The sequence below is a fragment of the Furipterus horrens genome, unplaced genomic scaffold (assembly GCF_987537825.1).
Source record: "Furipterus horrens unplaced genomic scaffold, mFurHor1.1.pri manual_scaffold_2, whole genome shotgun sequence".
In the NCBI taxonomy this organism is placed as follows: domain Eukaryota; kingdom Metazoa; phylum Chordata; class Mammalia; order Chiroptera; family Furipteridae; genus Furipterus; species Furipterus horrens.
The window spans coordinates 209,136,806-209,156,616 of NW_028327172.1; the positions used below are offsets into that span (position 1 = coordinate 209,136,806).

At 45.8% G+C, this 19,811-nt stretch overlaps 1 protein-coding gene across 2 annotated transcripts in view; it reads left to right on the top strand.

The window, feature by feature from the left end:
• FAM184B (family with sequence similarity 184 member B) overlaps positions 1 to 19,811 on the top strand; it is a 71,557-nt gene that overhangs the window by 11,668 nt on the left and 40,078 nt on the right. The window lies entirely within an intron of this gene.

Consider the following 19,811-nt stretch of genomic DNA (forward strand, 5'->3'; position numbering starts at 1 on the left):
GCCTAGATCACCCCATAAACTTCCCCCAAGACTCCCTGTCCCCATCTGTCCAGTAGGCGCAGTGCCCCCTCCCCACCTACTGGCTTGGGTTGCTGCAAGGAGAAGGTTTGTCTGGGCCACACCCAGGACTGCAGTCAAGGCTTACTTAGCTGGGAAAAGGATCCTGGTTAACCACCCTACCAAACCCTGTCCCCCGTTCCCCCGTGGGTGGGGCGCCTGTTCTCATACCAACTTTCCACGCCACCGCAGTGCTACTTCTGGTCGCCTTCCCCACCTCTGTTTCTTGGGAAGCGGGGCTCCTCAGCTACCCCTGCCCACTGCCACTCCATCAGCTCGCTGTCCTGAAAGTGGGAGACATCCCTCCCCTCTAAGTGGGCCCTGGGGGGCAATCACATACTTTCATTTTCTCTGCAGTCCCTTCAGTGGGGGGACAGCTACTTGTGTCTGAAGATTCAAGGTCAGAGAACATTGGGGCTGCCACCCTAAGCTCACTCTGTGCTGCTGGTCAGCCAGGGCCCAGGGTGGAGCCCAGGCATTACCTGAGGCTTAGGGCAGAGTCCCAACCTGGGCACTACTGCCATTTGGAGCCAAATCGTTCTTTGCTGTGAGAAGCTGTCCTGTGCATTATAGGATGTTTAGCCGTGTCCCCGGCCTCTACTCACTAGAGGCCAGGAGCCCTGCCCCAGTTGTGGCAACCCAAACATGTCTCCAGAGGTTGCCAGGTTTCCCCTGGAAGGAGAAGGGTGCCAATCAGCCCCTGGTGAGAATCAGGGACTTAAGGTGAGGTCCTTGTTCATTCAAGGCTGGAGCAACATTTGGATGCCAACTTTGAAGAGCCTTCATTTCCCTAGGTTGCGATTCAATGGGAAGTCCCAGAATCCTCTGGAGAAAAGACATTTCTTCCAGGAAGCCCAGCAGACTCTTACACGAGTATGCAACAGTGTGGTGGTGGTGCTTGCTGGTAAACCAGTTTCCTGGGAGGACCCAGGATGTCTTTTAAGACTCTAAATGCCCTGCAATTTGAAAGGACAGCTCTCACATAAGTAGCAATTTCTAACAATGTTAAATGCATTGCCTTTTCTGGGAAGATGTGTCTTTATTTGTTTGTTTATTTGTTTGTCAAAACAGAGACAGACAGAGAGACAAGCTAGGGGCAGCCTGGAATAGCACAGTTGCTTTGAGTATCTGATTGATCTTGAATTTTCACCTCTTTGGAACTTTAGTTCCTCATCTGTAAAGGGAGTGTTTGAATCTTTACGTCATCCATGGAACTGTTGCAGGGCTCAGTGAGAACCTGTGTATGAATTCTCTACAAACGAACATGTCATGAAATCTGAGATGTTGGGGGGATTGCAATGCAGGGAAAGAGCCGTAGCTGTGCAGACAGCCAGTCCTGGCTTCACACGACGGGTCTGCCACTGGCCACCGGGAGCCTTAGACAGGTGCCTTACTGATGACTTGGGTTCCTTCCCTGACAAATACCAGAAGCAATATCCACACTGGTGTGTAGAGACTGCAGGCAAATGATGGCGGATGTAAAACACCCCTGAGAATGGCTGAGGATTTTCTTGAATTATCTTTAAGAATCTGGGTGCTTAACATCCAACTTTGAGCCGCTTACTGAGCTATGATGTTATTGCAATGTAGCTTCTGCCTCTGCCGATGCCACAGACAAGTCTGCTGCCCCTGCCCCTGGTCCTTGGGAGAGTAAAGGAGCCTGGCAGGGACCACCGCTTGGCAATGTTTGCCAAGAAGCAGGACAGCAAGCTCTCCCTAAGGTCATGATGAGTCCAGCAGGAGCAGGAACGTGGAGCTAGAGCGGCTGATGGCGGATGGTGGTGGGATCCCCGTTGTGTGTTTAATGGAGATTCAGGTCACCTTTCCTTTGAATCTCAAGGCTAGGTCAGGGTGCCCAAGCTGATGTCAGACTTGTACTGCCTCTGAGAAGAAATTGGCTGAATCTAAAGTGCATTATCCTTAAAGAGAGTTATAACTTCTGAATTGACAAAAAAAAGGCTGATCCTCCTTTCGTCTACCTTTTCCAAATTATCTTTTATTCCCATTTGTATTAAGCTTACTTGACCTTTTTACCCCCTTACATCAGGGAAACCTCCTAGGCAGAAAGAGGGAGTGAAGTTGACCACCATGGCCCATGTGCCAGTGTTGAGTGACAAGGAACGGAGAAGCGTGTCCTTGTGACCCCCAAGCAGTGCACACTTGCCACTTGTGCCTCCCTCCCACTAAGTGCCGTTTGGTGGCCTCCTGGAGTCTTACTTATCACTCCTTTGCCATGGGAGCACGCTCACTGCTGCAACAGAAAATGACAAGTCGCCTGCAGATGCTTCAACAGACACATGATGTCGAAACCCTTTCTTCCTCTTGCCTTGAAGAAAATTGCACCTGACACATTTCTGAAACGGATTCAAAAGCCCCGGCCCAGAAGAAACGGGCATCTAAATTATCCGCATGACAACAGACAGCTCCTTGGCTGTTGCTACAGGCAGGCAGGTGGTTAGCTACTTGACTTGTTGGTCTGAGGACACACAATCCCACACTGAGCACAACTGTGGGCTCTTTGAAATTTCGGCCAAATATACTGCAGTTGCCAGTACTGTACTGAACGAATAATCACCGACAGCTAACCTGGTGCTCATATTTATCATGAAATGTTGCCAGTTCTGAAAATATACAGGCGAAGTTCCTTATAAGGTGGCTAATTTTTAAAAACAATCCATAATCAACATAGACAAAGATGCAAGTTTTAGTCCCATACATTCCTTGAGCTGGAAGGGGTCTAGAGATAGTTTAGACATCCCTCCAGTTCACAAACTGGGGACTAGAGGAACCACAAGGCTACCCTGAGGTCACCCCACTCGTTAGTAGCAAGACAGGTTTAGTGGGGGTGGGGCAGGGGCAAGGGGGTTGCCTAGTTTTGTTTGGGGCGTGTTGAGTTTGGGGGCCCTGTGAGACATCCTCGTCAGGATGTCAAAGAGGCAGTTGGATATTTTTAATGATCCTGTAAGAGGGAGGTCAGGGTTTCAGTTGTAGGTTTCAGGGTGGACATGGTTGATCATCTCACGCATATTTCAGACCTGATTTTGCACGGGCTGCAGGAGCTACAAAGCTGAAAATTACATCTCTTCAAATTCCCTGCAGCCACATTTCTCAGTGTGATTCCAGTATCCCAGTCATGCTCTCAAATAAGATATTTGGTGGTTGTTTTTCTGTAACTTTCGGCTGTACATCAGGTCCTCAAATAACATCATTTCATTCAGTGCTTCATTTTAAAGTTGATGAGATGCCTAGGAAATTAACTCTAGTTTATATCAATTGGCCCATGGTATAAAACTGATTTTATTATAGGTTGTTTCACTTAAAGTCACAGAACCTATCGATGACTGTATATACGACATGACAGAGAACAATACAATGTACCCCCATTTTCCAGCTTCAGAAATGACCAATGTATGCTAATCTTGCTTCATTTAGACCCATATCTATTTCTGGATTATTTTAAAGCAATCTCAGAAGTATATTATCCATTAATATTCCAGGACATATCTCTGAAAGATATGCATTCCTTTTTATAGCATTATCACACTGAAAAAAAATGACACTATAGTCTAATATCAGAAAATACTTGGTTAGTGTTTACATTTAATCCATGTTTTCTTCTAGTAATTGCATTGTTTTATAGTTTTGTCTCCTAAAATTTTTACAATTATTTTTTCAAATCAAGATTCAAATAAGGATTTATATATTGCAATGGATTGCTATGTCTTTTACATTTCTCTTACTCTACAGTTTCACATAAGCACACACACACCCTTTTTTTTTTAGCTTGTTTAAGAAACCGAGTTATTTGTCTTACAGAGTTTCCAACAGTTTGGATTTTGTGGATTGCATCCTTCTGATGCTTTTTAATGTGTTCTTCTGTCGCTTGTATTTCCTATAAATCAGTAATTATGTCTACAAGACTGATTAGAGTCAGGTTCCATTTTTTTGGTAAAGAAGCTTCATAGAAAGTGTGAACTTGCATCAGGAGGAGCATACGGTCTGGTGTTGTCTTTTGGGGATGTTGGCAGTCCTTGATGGTTTCTTAATTCTATCAGTCCATCTCCATTGCGTAGTTAAAATACAAAGTTTCTATGCAAAGAAACTCTGCTCCTCACCTGTTTGGTTAGCAGCTGGTGCAGTCCATATTGGAAAAGCAAAATAAATACTTAATTGTAGTTCTTCCATTAGCTACCTTAAAAATAATGATTCTTTTCCCTAACACCATCCAAAGATGATTAATGCAGTTTTTTTACTGAAGGAGGATATCATTATGGATTTAAACATATTTAATATGTCTCAACCTATTGCTGTTATTATTCTTACTGATGATGTTCATAGTCTCCCATCTTTGGGCTTAGCACCCACAGAGTAGGAAAGGCCTCTTTCTGAGTGCCTGTACCAGCAACCTCAGGAAACTTTTTCCTCTGCTCATATGACATGTAAAAAAAAAGTAATTACTTACTTAGATTCTCCTTTTAAATTTTTGAGTGCGGCTGAGCATCCATTGATTTGATATTGGCTGCTGGCATTTATTTTTCTGTAAACTGTATGAGTCCTTTGCCCATGTTTCTTTCGGGTTCTACATTCTTCTCTTAAGATTTATACAAGCTTTTGTTAAGTCAAAAAATCAGTTTTTTTGTCATATCTATTGCAAGCATTTTTCTCAGTTTATTACTGTTTATTTCCTCACTTATGATTTGACATTGTTATCTTTTTTCCACATAGAAGTTTAATTTTTAAAAAGATTTTATTTATTTATTTTTGGAGAGAGGGAAAAGGAGGGAGAAAGAGAGGGACAGAAACATCAATGTGTCTATGAGAGACACATCAATCCGTTGCCTCTCACATGGCCTCACCCGGGGTCCTGGCCCACAACTCAGACATGTGCCCTGACTGGGAATCAAACCAGTCACCCCTCAGTTCACAGGCCTGCGCTAATCCCACTGAGCCACACCAGCCAGGGCTCCACGTAGAAGTTCAAAGTGTCCTGGAAAATGTCCATATTCTTCTTGATGGCTTCTGGGTCTTATGCTCTGATGATGCATCAGTTAGGTGCTCTTAAGGCAATTCACGGAAACCTACCACAGTGTGGTTTAAAGAATTAGAAAATTTATTATCTTCTTTAACAGAAAATCCGGAAGTAGGGAAGACTTTGGGGTAGATTGATTGACCAGCTCAACACTGTCATCAGGACCTGAGAGCCTCTCTGTCCCTGCTCTGACATCCGTGATGTGGACGCGATCCTGAGGCTGGCTCCCCTTCCCATCATAGGACTGCTGCTCACAGCGGCTGGAAAGACACTCCCGTGTTCATACCCCGTGCAAAAGACAGTCTCTTTGTCTGCCATGGGATAGTAGCTCCCACTTTCTGGATTGGACCAGCTTAGATCCCTGATCATTCTGGATCAGTAACCATCATTAGAGAAATGCTGTGTATCAAATGGCCTAAACCAGTCGAGACCCGTGGCTGGGGTGGAGCCTGACGTGGGGTCAGCTCACCCTGAGTTCCCCAGACTGCAGGGCCATGGGGGTGGCTGCCTGTACATCACTGGGGTCCTGTCAGGAAGGAAAAAGGAAGGAATAGCTGTTAGGTAGTTTTCTGTAGACCAAGTATGCCCCCACAGGATGTCCACAAGCTGATCTGCCTCCTTGGGTATGAATCTGTTCACGGTGGCATCTGTTATTGACTGTCTAGTGTGACTGAAGAATCCAAAAATGCATTTTGATGGGGACAAAAAGGAGCACAAGGTGGCTCTTGGTTCTGAAGTAGCCTGGGGAGAAGACAAACAAAGGAATGAAGAGAGAAAAGGGGGAAAACGGCTGGTGGAAGAGGGTGTCTGGGGACCGGGACGCGTTCTCCGCACAGCAGCCAGAGCAGTCTTCATACAACAGGGACCAGGCCCGGTAGCCCGGCTCCAAGTTCTCTGGGGCTTCCCCTCTCAGCACGGGGCGAAAACCCGAGGTCTCCAAAGGCCGATGGGACCTCCACGACCTGGCCCCATCGCCGCTCTTACCTCTCTTGCACTTGCCGTTGCTCCCTCGGCCTGGCCACCCCGGCCGTCATGCTGACCCCTGAGCTGACACACGTCCTGCAGTTCTGGGACTCCGCGCTCGGACCTCTCCCAGGAGCGCTCTTCCCTCGGACACCTCCGCACTCACTCTTCTGTCTTCATCAGACCTTCATTCAGATGTGAGTTTCTCAGAGAAACCTTACTTCAGTGCCCTGTGTAACCTTTTCACTCCACCCCCTAAATAGTCCTTCTTCACTTTAGGACTCACCGCTACCTAACAAATTGCTTATTTTACTTATTTAACATGCTTATTGTCTGATTCACCAGAAGGTTGGCTTTGTGGGCACAAGGATTGGGGTCTGCGTTCAGCATGCTGATGCCCCTGATACCGTGACCCATGCCTGTCCTGTCGCAGGTCCTTGGTAAACAGCCTCTAAATGACTGAGCAAAAGGGGCGTGTGTGCACAGGAGAGAGGTATATTCACTTCCTAAGGGTAATCTCTTTCTTCTTAAAAGGAATTTTTGGTGGGTGTATTTTTTTAAGAAAAATAGTAACTTGGCTATTCATTCCCACTAGCTACAAAACCCCAGGGCAAGGGCCAATCTGGTTTTGCAGCTTGCTTTGCATACAGAAGCAACAGTGAAGACCGCTGTGTTGGAAAAGCAGTACATGATATAAAACGTAACCCACCCCCCCATCCCGAGGCTTTATGTTGCAAAGCAGCTGAGGGCCTGGAGGCTGTCTCCCAATGACTGTTGTCTTTAATAAAGATGAAATTAGGATATTCATGAAAGCAGTCACTGCTCTCCCCAGGCATCTTCCTGCCATGCTCTGCCCTGTCTGTCTGTTGTGACCCGAACCCTGGGGCCAGCTTGGCAGCAGGGTTCTCCCAAAAGCCCCAAAAGCAAGGTTGTATGTGATTCCAGGAAGCGGAGCGTGTGAGCCACAGCCCAACTGGGTCCTGAAAGCTATTGTGAATCATTCTGAGCTACCCCCAAATATTCCCTGAACTGCAAATACCTACATGTTTTACATGTGGGTATATAATCTTCATGTTCTCTTGTCTTCAAGGTGTGGGCCATTTAACATACACCCATTTGTTTACAATTCATCGGGCATTTCTCATGAGCGCTGGTTTTGTGCCAAACACGGTGCTAGGTGCAGGAGACACAGGAGTGAGAAAGAGGAAACAGGGACTTCTTACTTCACGTCCAGTTCAGCTGCGTGTAATGGCAAACCCATACAAATGTGAAGTTTATTCCTCTCTTACATAAAAGAGGTGAACAGTTACAGGGTAACATGGAAGATTCACGCTTTTCTGTCTCTGCTCTGCCGTGCCGGCTGCAGGGCTTCATCCTCAAGGTCACCTCGTGGTCCAAGAGAGCTGCTGGAGCTCCAGCCATGGCAACTACTTTCCGCACTGTGGGAATGAAAAGGGTGAAGAAGGGCGCACCCCCTCCCACTTAAGGAGACCTCCTAGAAGCCCATGTAATACTCTTGCTAAGATTTTATTAAGTACCACTTAACCATGTGGCCATAACCAGCTGCAAGCGACCCTAGAAAATATTAGAAGCATAGCAACTACAAACTGAGATTCTGGAGGTAGGCAGCCTGTGGAACAGAACACCGTTTTCTGGTTCAATACCAGGGGAGGACTTCAACTCCGCAGATGAAAGCAACGATCGCAACTGCCAGCTACCAGGAGTAGAAGTCCAAACGCTTCTGCCCACTACAGCTTGGTGCTGAAGCTGCCAAGGAAGACACCGTGCAGTGAAGCCCTGGATATAGAACAACCAATGCTTTAGTTATGTAAAGAAAGGAGAGTGACTCTGGCTGCTGTGGCTCAGTGGTTGAGCATCGGCCTGCGAGCCAAGTGTCGCTGGTTCGATTCCCAGGCAGGGCACATTACTAGGTTGCACGTAAGGTTCCCAATTGAGGGCGTGAGTGAGAGGCAACCACACAGTGATGTTTCTCTTCCTCTCTTTCTCCTTTCCCCTCTCTCTAAAAATAAACAAACAAACAAATAAATAATTATTAAAAAAGAAAGAAAGAAAGGAGAGCGAGATCGGATCCGATAGTGCACGTGGGTCCCTCCTGGCCAGCGGATGCTCCAGCAGCCAACATGAAAATTGTGCGGCAGGAAAGGGATCCCCCCTTCCTCATGGAATCTGAGATACTGGGAGCAGGAAGCATGCCCGAGCACCATTTGACACACAGGCTGCAGCAGAACACGTGAGCACACATTGATCCTAAATTGGCAAAGACCTTCTTACCCAAGGTGAAAAGCCCAGCACAGGCCGCATGGCCCCTTATCTTTAGGTAAGAAGGTGCTCCAGGCCCAAGGCCCTTGCTTACGTGGTTGAGCAGGGGTCTAAAGACTGCGTGCCTGAAATTGCCTTTCCCGACCCGGGAGCCTCTGCTCTAGAACAGGGTCTGGTGTCATAAGAGGCTCCAAAGAGGAATGGACTTGGGGGAGCAGAGGAGGAAGTCATGAGTTTATCCCAACCTCTTTGAGGAAAGAAAGCAATACCCATCTCCTTCCCTGTCTTCACACCAGAAGAGGCCTGTCCTCAGGTTAGGAGAGAACAGCTCATGGGGCCAGTCTCTGCTGCAGGACTCAGTAAATGGAGTGAATCCTGTGGCGGCACTGCAGGAGCTATTGGAAAGCAGACGGCGTCGGATCGGGAATGCCTGTTGAGGAGGATTTCCCCAGGGAGATAACAGCAGGGTAGGCATTCCAGCCAGAGGGGCACGTGGGAGCAGAGGTGGCAGGGTCTGAAAGTGTGTGGCTTGTTTGGGAATCAGTGTATAACCCAATGCTACCGTCACTCGGGGTCTGAGGAGGTGGTGGCAGGATTTGACGCTGGCTTGTGTGGAGAACCTTGCATGCGGGGCTGAGGAGCACCATGATACCCAGTTGGTAGTGGGGATCCCCCCAGGCCAGTGCTGTGTGCAGCTGTCTTTAGTGTACTGACTCGGGGTGCAGCATGGAGGAAACCTGGAAAGAAGGGAGATGGGCATCAGGAGACGTGGCTGGCATGAGGAGGCCTGAGGGGCACGAGTGGGGAAGGTTTGGCAAGAGGAGGGATAGAGGTGAGGACTTCCCAGCAGTGAGCCGGTATGGCCTTCAGAACTGAGTGGACATGTCTTAGGAGGAAAAGAAAAGGGCCAAAGAGGACTTCTGGGTTCCCACCTAGGGTGACTGTCTTCATGGCCTCAAGAAGGAGGTCAGAGGACAGGGTAGCAAGGGGAGGAGGATGGCCTCACTGTGGGACACATGGTGTTGTGACGCCTGGATTACTGTCCTCCAGATTAGTGCCTCCTAATCGCCTCCCTGATCCCCTGTAAGTCAGAACATGGCCGTCCTCCTGATCAAACCCACCAGCCACTCTCATCTCTGGGAAAAAGCCAAAGCCCTTGACTCTACAACTCAGGGTCCCCATGACTTCGCTGACCTCACTCCTATTACTGTCCCCCTCGCTTACTCTGTCCCAGCCCCGCTGGCCTCAGGGCCCTCACCCTGGCCTGGAGCGCTTCACTAGCTGCCTGCCTGCCTAACCTCTCAGCTTCTTCTCATCTCTGCCCAAAGCTCTCCATGAAGCCAACCTGAACTGTCCTATTTTAAGTAACGTCACCTTCTCTCCATACTCCTGATCTCCTGTCCCTGGTCTATGTTTTTGTTTTCCGCTTTTCAACACCCATAATGAATTCATTTATTATACCTATTGTTTATTGTCTGTCTCCCTGTGACTAGAATTCAACTCCACGAGGGCAGATATTTCTGTATCTTGCGTCTGCTGATATATCCCAGGAAGCTAGAACGGTGCCTGGGACATATAATAGTAAGTGCTCAATAATGGCAACCTGTTGAATTCATGAACTCCTGTGGAAATGTTGTGTAAGGGTCAGAAATGATGGTCTTCGATTCTGGACAGAGGTAAGAACTGTAGACGCAGAATGTGATGCCCACTGTGGGGGAGTGGCCCTGGGGATAGGACCTAAGTGTTCCCTGGAGGAAGGACTTCCATTCATGGTGGCCAAGGAAGGGAGGTCAGATTAAGGCAGGAATGAACACAAAAAAGAAGCCATCCCTGTAATCAGTCCAGCCTGGAGGGTCAAGTGGTGTGAATACTCAAACCTTACTTCCACACAGGAAAACAAGGTAACCTGCCTTAATTCAGAGGCTTGAGGGCTCAGGGATCCATGCTGCAGTAGAAAGAACGAAGGTTTTAGAGTCAAATTTGGGTTCATGGCCCAGCTCTCTCAGTAGCTGTGTGACCTATGGCAAGTTATTTTTTCCTCTTTGGTCCTTAGTTACTCTTCTATAAAAGGAGGAAAATAATACTTTCACAATTGTATTAATTACCATCATCATTATTAAATGAGATAATGTCAAGTGCCTACATTTCATACAGTTACCATTCCTGGCATAAGGTGAACACTAAATATGTTAATTCTGATGATGACTGAGGATGAGGATGAGGATGATGGTGATGGTGATGGTAATGATGATGGTGCTGGTGGTGATAATGAGGATGTGATGATGGTAATGATGATTCAAGGACTTAGATGTTTCTTGCTCTTTGACAGATGTCTTTAACTCTTTGTCCCACTTGTACCTCTGCATTGGTCTGTGTGGCAGTGGCAGAGTCATTCATGCTTTCCTACCCATTGGCCTTTACCACGTGATGCAGAACAAGGTCACAGGTCACTCTGAACTCACATCCTTCTAGCCTTCAGACCCGATAGGCTAGAGAGAGTCTCTCCCAGCTTAATGAATAAAGTCCCAGGGAGGACTCTGCCTGGCCTGGCTTGGATCACATAGCCATCATGTGCCAATCGCTTTGCATAGAGGGATGGGATTCTAGCATCAGCCCAGCCAGGAATAGACCTACTCACCCCTGTGGACAGAGAGTCCATCACTGATGGTGTGTGGGATATTGCTCTCTGAGAAAATAAAGTAGCCACCACGCTAGAGCCGGGCATTATGTCACTTTACATCACTTCATAGTTGTTTTATGTATTTGCCACTAAATTGTAAGCTCCCAGGGCAAGGGCTATAGCTCTTGTATCTTAACATCCCTCCATCCCTAGCATGGTGTTTGATGAAGGGAAGGACTTCCATGAATGGAAATTGTTAAATTGAGACTGGCTGATTTCTGATGTGAGCCATATCAGAGAATGGAAGATTCTGTAGCTAATGCCCAAGGAGATAAAAGTGGGATATCCTGCAAGTCTCATGGGCCGCAACTTTAGGGTGTTTTAAGGTCCTTTATCCTTTTCACGTGGGTCTTTGAGGTTCAGTGGAAGGAGCATTGAAAATAAAGAGATAAAGGGCCAACTGTGGCTCTTCCATACAAGCTGTGTGGCCATGCAGAAGTCAGTAGAGTCCTGGGGCCAAAGCTGCCTTATTTATGAAATGTGGAAAATATGGTCTAGGTGATATCATGCTTCCCATCTTAAAATTCTATGAATATATTCAGCTTTTTTTTTTGACATTTATTGGCTCCTTTTGAAACTGTTCAACATTTGAGCAATGTCACAAATCAGGTTGACAAAAGGAAGCTCTCTTTCTGGGGATACACTAAGCTGGTAAAATTTAATCTTGATGCTTGCTGCCTGTGACTACTTTGCCGAAAACTTAATGAAGGACAGAGCTGACCCAGAGAAAAGCAAAGCCGGGAGATGGAAGGAGATAGTCAAGATGACAGAATTTCAGAACCTGGACCTATCTGTATGTGAAGCTTAGCACTGGCTCTGGGCTTTTCAGGTCCATGAACCAATACATTGCTTTTTTCCGAACCACTGGATCTGGATGTCTGTTTTTGTATCTAGAAGAATCCTGATTATTAAATCTGTACAGATTTTAGTATGTGGTTGCTAAAAGATTTTATATATTTTTACTAGACAAAAAGGATCAAGCCAAGAAATGTAGAATTCCACAACCCCAGGACTTTCTTTTTTTAAGCAAAGAAGGGACCTTTAGGAGTATGTACTAAATACATTTTCTACCCTCTAGAACTGGCAGACGTTAAAAGACTGGCTAAGGGAACTCAGCCAAGATAAAGAACAGTGTCACCATTAATGAAAATAGAGGTGACTTTTATACTTGGTTTTATTATCAGAACCCACCCTGGCAGCCTCCCAATACCCACCTCCAGACTGTGCTAATAGGAGTTTGAGAGCTATCACACTTGAACTGAGTGAAAAGAGGTCTGGATTCAAAGTCCAACACATATCAGGTGCTCACTAAATATTTATTAAAGAATAATTTCTACTAGTTTCTGGTTTTATTACCTGCAATGAGTAAAATCACCAATTGCATTTTTTATCAGTTAGATGGGAATAAGAATTGCATGCCTTTCTTCCAAGGCAGCCCTGCATACTTTCACGTGCACTTAACACATCTGAATGGTGTCTATCTCCTCTCTGTTCCATAGAGCTCTCCATTCATTTTCTTCATCGCTCATTCATTCATTCATTTACCCTCTGCTGAATTCTGGACCAGGGTTCTGCTAAATGGTGAAGATACAGTTGTGTTTAACAAACAGTCCCTGCTCGTTCATTTCAACAGCTTCTCACACAAGACCTACTGTGTGCCTGCTAGTCTCCTGGCCCAATGTTTCATATCTGAACTCAAAGCTGAGTTATGTCCTGACTCTGTCCCCATAAAGACAGAGGGCTCTGCAGTGGTGAGTCCCCCTAGACCATGTCCTCCCCTCAGGGCTGCTGGGGCAGAAGAAGATTGATAGTCGCTGCTGTGGGTGATGAGGAGTCTCTGGGCAGTATTAAGCAGGATTGTTGTGCAGTTGGCCCTTGGATTTGGAAAGAATGCTGGTAGACAAGAGGTGAAGGGCCCTAAAGTAGAAGAGTCATAGGCAGGGTGGTTTGGAGGAAGATTCCAGAAAATTTTAGGCAGTACAGAGAGCAGGCTGCCCCTCAATTTCACAAAAGCCAGATACTCCTACTCTTTTCGTTACACAGAGTTTCCCAGAAGAGGCTTGTGCAAGGATGAGTGCAAGAGCATATTTCTGAAAGCCGGGTGGCTGCCCCCAGAATGGGGTCTGTTACTGGTCTGTGGCCTCTTTCCCCGTTTCCTGGCCTTTCGCACTTCATTGCCCCTTTCACACCAACAGCAGCAACACGATTCTCTCAAACTCATGCTCCCCGAAGACCCAAAGTCCTTAATGGAAAAGACAACACATATATCATTGGGCGGCTCAGACCATAACAGATGGACTCCTGTTTCTCACCAGCCCGGTGGGGGCAGTATAGGCAAACCCAGATCTCCTGGGGGGGCCTCCGGATTTGGCCCTTTTGCCAGGATCTGTGTCTCAGGCTTAAATACGTGTGGGTTGATAGATGCAGAACATTTAAGTGGTATATCTCTATCCCCAAAAAACTAGTTTTTTTCTGATTATAATTGAGGTGTATACTCATCATAGGGGGAAAAAAAAACCAGGAAATGCACAGAAGCAAAAAGAGAGAGAGAGAGAGAGAGAGAGAGAGAGAGAGAGAGAGAGAGAGAGAAGAATTGATCACCCTTCATTTTTACCATCCAGAGATAACTCCGGTCATGCTTTGGTATATTCTTGACCCTCCTCTTTGCTGATATGTATGCATGAATTTGGAACCATATTGTATCTTTAATTTTGTGTTCTTTTTATTTTAACTTAAAGTAATCTACTCCTGATTTTTTGAGGTCCCTGACATGGTGGGCTGGCATGGACTCTGTTCTTCCATGGATGCTCTGGTAGCGCAAGTTAAAGACAAAAGATGGGCTCGGCCATGAACTTGACCCCTGTGGCCCTTTCATTTCTGGTACAGAGATTAAGTGAGCAACACCATCACCTATAAGTTGAGAATAGAACTCCCCGCTACTTAATAAAGGCCACCTGCATTCGGAGCACAGAAATTCAGCTGCAGCTGCGAAGGCAGTTTGCAAAGGTGACCAAAGTATCATAAAGGGATGTTTGGATATTGTTAAAGTGTTGCTTGGACAAGAATGTTTAGCTTGAAACATACTGTTTATCTAGGATCATGCAGAAGGTACAATAAATGAATCAGAAAATGTGTAAGGAGGTTCCCCCCACAAGAGAACAGTGCAGAAAGTAAAAATTCCTTTAATATGGGCATTCAACATATTTATTTTTCAGGCTGTGGGGTTTGCCTTGTAAAGCTGCTTTGTGGACCAGAAAGTGACAATAACAGCGCTCACTGTTGTGTCGCCGACAGGGAACAGGTGCATGTGCGTGTCTGCATAGATTGTACACAGTGCCTGCTTTCAGAATTTAAATGTGTAAAATCATACTCTGAACAGGTGAACTTGAAGAGCGGCACGTTCTGCCTTTGTGTTCACACAACTTCGTCTGTATGCACGCTTGTGAGTGTGGATACTCCTGCCTAGATTACTTCTCTGTTAAAATATCTCCTGTGAGAGGTATTAAGGTTTCTTTGTACTGGTTTTATTGACAGAAGTAGTATCACTAACACATGTGCATATCTACTGACCAGGTTGGCTGACCAGGAGAGCTTTCGGTCGTCTTCGCTTTCCAAAAAGCCGTAGACATGTCATCCAAGATTTGAAAGACAGACAGGACGGTGCCTTTCCATATTATGCAGCTGGTGAACCTCACTGGAAGGCAGGCAGGCCTGTTTCTGTGCGAGTGCTCGCCTGCGCTGGTAAGACCGGGGCTCTGATTAAGAGCCTTTGGGGGAGACTGCTCTTGGTCTCCACCTAAATTGGTTTGGGAGACTGTTGGGCTTCAGTTACTCAGAAGCGTACGCCTCACAGCCCAGTGCCTTGTGCGGTGAGGCGTCTGGCAACAGCCTCTGATGGGCAGTGGTGAGATTTTAATTAGCATCTTGGACTCCATCTAGGATCCGTTCCAAGCCCAGGGCCCAGCTTGTCTGGGACCTGTTCTGAGCCATTTCCATCAAGGAAGGGACAGTCACTATGTGACCATCGCACTTCCCGGCCATTTCCACACCCAGGTTCGGGGCTCTGACTATTCCTGGGTACACTGGGAAGCCATCAGGAGGTTTTGAGCAGTGAAGGGACATCATTTGATTGACTCCAAGCCGATTCCAGGTGGCAAGGTAGACACGAGGATTAAGAGGCCACCGTGCTCCAGGCGACAGGTGCTCGTGGCCCAGGTTAAGGGGACTACGGGATGGTGAGAGGCGGGGAGACTTCGGATTGGCTGACGGAGTGGGTGGGTGTGGGGCGTGAGAGACAGGGTGACTCCAATAAATTTTTACTTCCCATTTTCCTATTGTGCTAAAATGTAAATAACACTGTTTACCACTTTAAGCATACAGTTCTGTAGCATTAAGTATCAGTGCATTCACATTGTTATGCGACCATTACTGCCATCTCTAAAACTTTGTCATCCTTCCAAACTGAAATTCTGTACTCTTAAAATATTTTTATTTTTTATGCATGTATTTATTTATTTTTAGAAAGATGGGAGAAGAGGGAGAAAGAGAGGAAGAGAAACATCAGTGTGGGAGAGATACATCAATCACTTGCTGCTCATGCTCCCCCAATGGGGGACTCGGCTGAAAACCCAGGCACGAGCCCTTACTGGGAATGTAACTGGCGGCCTTTCGGTTCGCAGGCCGACACTCAACCTACTGAACCACACCAGCCAGGGTGGAACTCTGTCCCCTTTAAACAATAGTTCCCCATTCCCTCCTCCCTCCAGACCCTGGCAACCACTATTCTTTCTGTCTCCGTGAATTGAACTACCCTAGCAACCTCATATAAGTAGAACCATATGTTATTTGTCTGTGTGCAGCTGGCTTATTTCACTTAACATAATGTCTTCAAGGTTCATCCGTGTTGTGGCATGTGACAGAATTTCTTTCTCTTTAAGGCTGAATAATATTCCTTTGCATGTATATATTACTTGAGTTCACCCATTCATTTGGTGATGAATGCTTGGGTAGTTGCCGCCTGTTCGCTAGTGTGAATAATGCTGTAGGCGTGTCCCCTCTTTCTGTTGTTTTAAACTGAAATTCCAGAAGTGGAATTGCTGGACTCTTGCTAATTCCACGGTTAATTTTTTGAGGAACCACCACGTCGTTTTCACAGCAGCTGCGCCATTTCACGTTCCCTCCAGCAATGCACAGGGTTCTGATATCTCCACACCCCTCATCAATGCTTATTTTCTGATTATTTTATGCTACAACCATCCAAATGGATAGGAAGTGCTATCTCACTGTAGTTTCAATTTGCATTTCTCTAATGACTAGTGATGCTGAGCATCTCTTCACATGCTTATTGGTCCACTCTAAAGTTTGTCCTAAGCAACTGGAAGAAGTGAGTTGCCATGAAGTGAGATGGGGAATATTGTGGCAAGAGCAGGTTTTGAAAGAAAAATCAGGAACAAAATTTGAGGTGCACGTTAGATATCCAAGTGGAGATTTTGGTAAACAATAGGAGTTTGACGTTCAGGTGACAGGTCCAGCCTGTACCTGTAAATTTGGGAGTCATTAGCAAATAAAGCGTGCATAAAATCATGAGATTGGGTGAGACCCCAAGGGAATGTTTGTTAGGGAGGAGAAGCAGTCTGAAGCCTACGCTCTGGACACTCCTGTTTGGAGGAAGGGAGATGAGGAGGAACTAGCCAAGGAGATGAGAAGGAATGGTTAGTGATCAGTAGGAGCATATTGTATCATGGGAGCCAAAAGAAGACAATGTTTCAGGGAGGAGGAAGTGATTTCTTATGCCAAATGCTGCTGAAAAGATGAACAGATGAAGAGTGAGAATCAGCTATTGTTTTACAGCATGGAGGTGATTCTTGAAACAGGGAGGATCTGTTTGGTGGATTAGTTAGTTGACTTGAAAGCCTGATTGGAAAGGGTTCAGGGGAGAAGGGGAGGTGAGGAATTAGTGACAATGGCTATAAACAAAGTCTTTGAGGAGTTTGCTATATAGGGTGCAGAAAAATGGGGGACACAGATCAAAAGAAGAATTTTTGTTAATGATAGAAGTGATAGAACGTTTAGATGTTGGTGGGAGTGATCCGTTAGTGATGGGGCAGGAAGCAAGAGGGAGAATTACTGAGTGATGCAATCTTTCTACCCTCTGCCTTTCTTTGTGTCCCTTCAGACTTCTAGCAAAGCAACTCAAATACCTCTAAAGGTATAACTGGCTTCCTTCTCCCCACCTGCCTGTTTTAGTCAGGCTCTCCTGCGGTAATGCTGTGTAACAAGCAGCACAACAACGGTGATTTATTTCGTGCTCAGGTTGACTTGGCTGAGCCAGACTAACCCTGAGCTTTGGGTGTTGGGTTGGGGTCCAGCCTGTCCCACGTGTCTGTCATTGTGGCACCCGTGGCTCCCCTGCATGTACTCCTCTAGTGGCAGGTGGTAAAAAGCATAAGAGGGCAACCCAAAACATATAACCACACTTAAAGCCTCCATTTACAACAAGTCCACTCATTCCATTGATCATGGCAAGTCAGACAGCCAAGCCCAGGAGGAAATGAAAGGAAGCGCTGTCCACAGACTGGAAGGATTGTGGCAAGGAAGTGAAAAGGAAGGGGGAAGAAACATGAGCAAATCACGGTCTACAGCCTTCTGCTAGTCTATAAGCCCCTCAACCAAATGATCTTATTTGTTCCAATTTTCTAGTGCCTAGCACCATGCCTAGCATGCAGTAAATGCTGCAAAAACAGTGAAGGAAAGAATATTACCAAGTTCTTTCTAAACAAGCTTATGGTTCTATTTCTTTTTATTTTGGATCCAGAAGGATTTGAGTTTCAATCACAGCACCCTTTCTTTTTAGCATTATTTTAAACATTATTTTATTGTTGATTTTACCATTATTTTGACAGTGATATCAATAATAGTAAAAAAATTATAACAGATAACATTTCTTGAGTGTTTATTTTCTGCTAGGAATGCTGCTAATGGTTTTAGGTTTATTACATCATTTTAATCTCCAAACAGATTTATGAGGTAGGCATTGCTCTCCCCATGTCATACAAGAGGTGACCGAGAATCAGAGGGGTTCAGTAACTTACTCAAGGTCACACAGCTAGGAAGAGATGGAGCTCCAATGTGAATTCAGGTGCAGCAGGCGCTAAAGCCTCTTTTTAAGCACTATGCTATATCACCCCTAAGAGTTAAGTTAACCCCATCCAATGTCTGTTTTTACAACTTCCTCATTTTTAAAATAGGTATAAGCCTGGGTCCACTCTGTAGAACTGTTAAAAGATTGATTAAAAAATAATATATATATTACCCACCTGGTGTTATACTCCGGGTACTCACCAAATATTATTAGTGTTTTTTTCTTTTCCATTTCACTCCTGACTCCTGCTGCCAGACTTGATGGAAAGTTTCCTCAGGATCTGATGCTCAGAATCCATTAGTTACAGCTTTGTTAAGCCTGCGATACTCCACCCCTAAGACTCTGACAGGCCATCAGCTGGAATGTTCTCTGAAATCAAACCAGTGGCCTTCCAAAACCCGTGGGAAGACTTTCCTGACTTGCTCAGTGTTTCTCTTGGCTGCTGAATTATCCATGTCCCTTGATGGGTTCAGAAGTCAGCCTCCTCCTGAGAAGGTGGATTTATAAATGAGGTTAGGGCCGCTTGCCTTGAGGCTTCAGTTTAGTAGGTGGCAAGTGAAAGAAAGCAAACAGGTGGCAGGAGAAGGGCTGCCAGGTGACCTGTGAGGCACCAAACACAGGAAAGGGTGGGTCTACTCAAAATCTCAAGATTTTCAGATGTGGTATCTCCAAAAACAAGGGATGTTCCCTTTTGAGGGGATAATGTGAGAAGAGAGAAGGAAGAAACATTTAGTGAGTACCTACTATGTAGAGTACCGCTATGTAATGAGTACCTACTGTGTATGAGTACCTACCATATATGAGCACCTACTATGTAATGAGTACCTACTACATGTGAGTACCTACTGTGTATGAGTACCTAATGTGTATAATGACCTACTATGTGATAAATACCTACTATGTGTATCTACTGTGTATTAGTACCTACTATGTAATGGGTACCTACTATGTGTGAGTACCTATTGTGTACGAGTACCTACTATGTAATGAGTACCTACTATGTATGGGCTCCACCATGCTCCTGCCTTCCTTCATTCTCTTCTCCACACAGTAACAACACATCCCTGTCTTGTTTCTGAAGTTATGGAGAAGTACTCAGTCTTTCCCCATGGAGTACAACATTAGCTGTGGGTTTTTCATAGATTCCCTCTATCAGGGTTGAGGAAGTTCCCTTCTATTTCCAGTTTGGTGAGTCGCTTTTATCATGAAGGGGTGTTGGATTTTGTCAAATGCTTTTCCTGTGTCTGTGGAGACCATCATGTGGCTTTTCTCCTTTGTTCTATTCCACTGTCCTTTCTTCTCTTCGGGCAGTCGGTGTATGACAGTAACTGATTTTCAGATGTTCAATCAACCTAGCATTCCCACTTGGTCGTGGTGTATAATTCAGCAAAAGCTGATCCACTTTCTAGTGTTTTTCATCCCAAAGTTCTCTTTCTGAACAAATTAGAGCTTTAAACCCTCGCTGGATTCCCATGGCACTGCAGAAGTCCCTTAGAGGATGCCGCCATATACCCCCTGGGGGGCCTTTATGTGACGCCTCTCACCCCTTCTTTGCCTCCATCTGGTCCCACTTCCCTGTTCCCGTACTAGTTTCTCCTGGGGATGATTTCTAATAAATCGCTTCCACACAAACCCCCTTCTCAGGGGCTCCACGTGGGGCT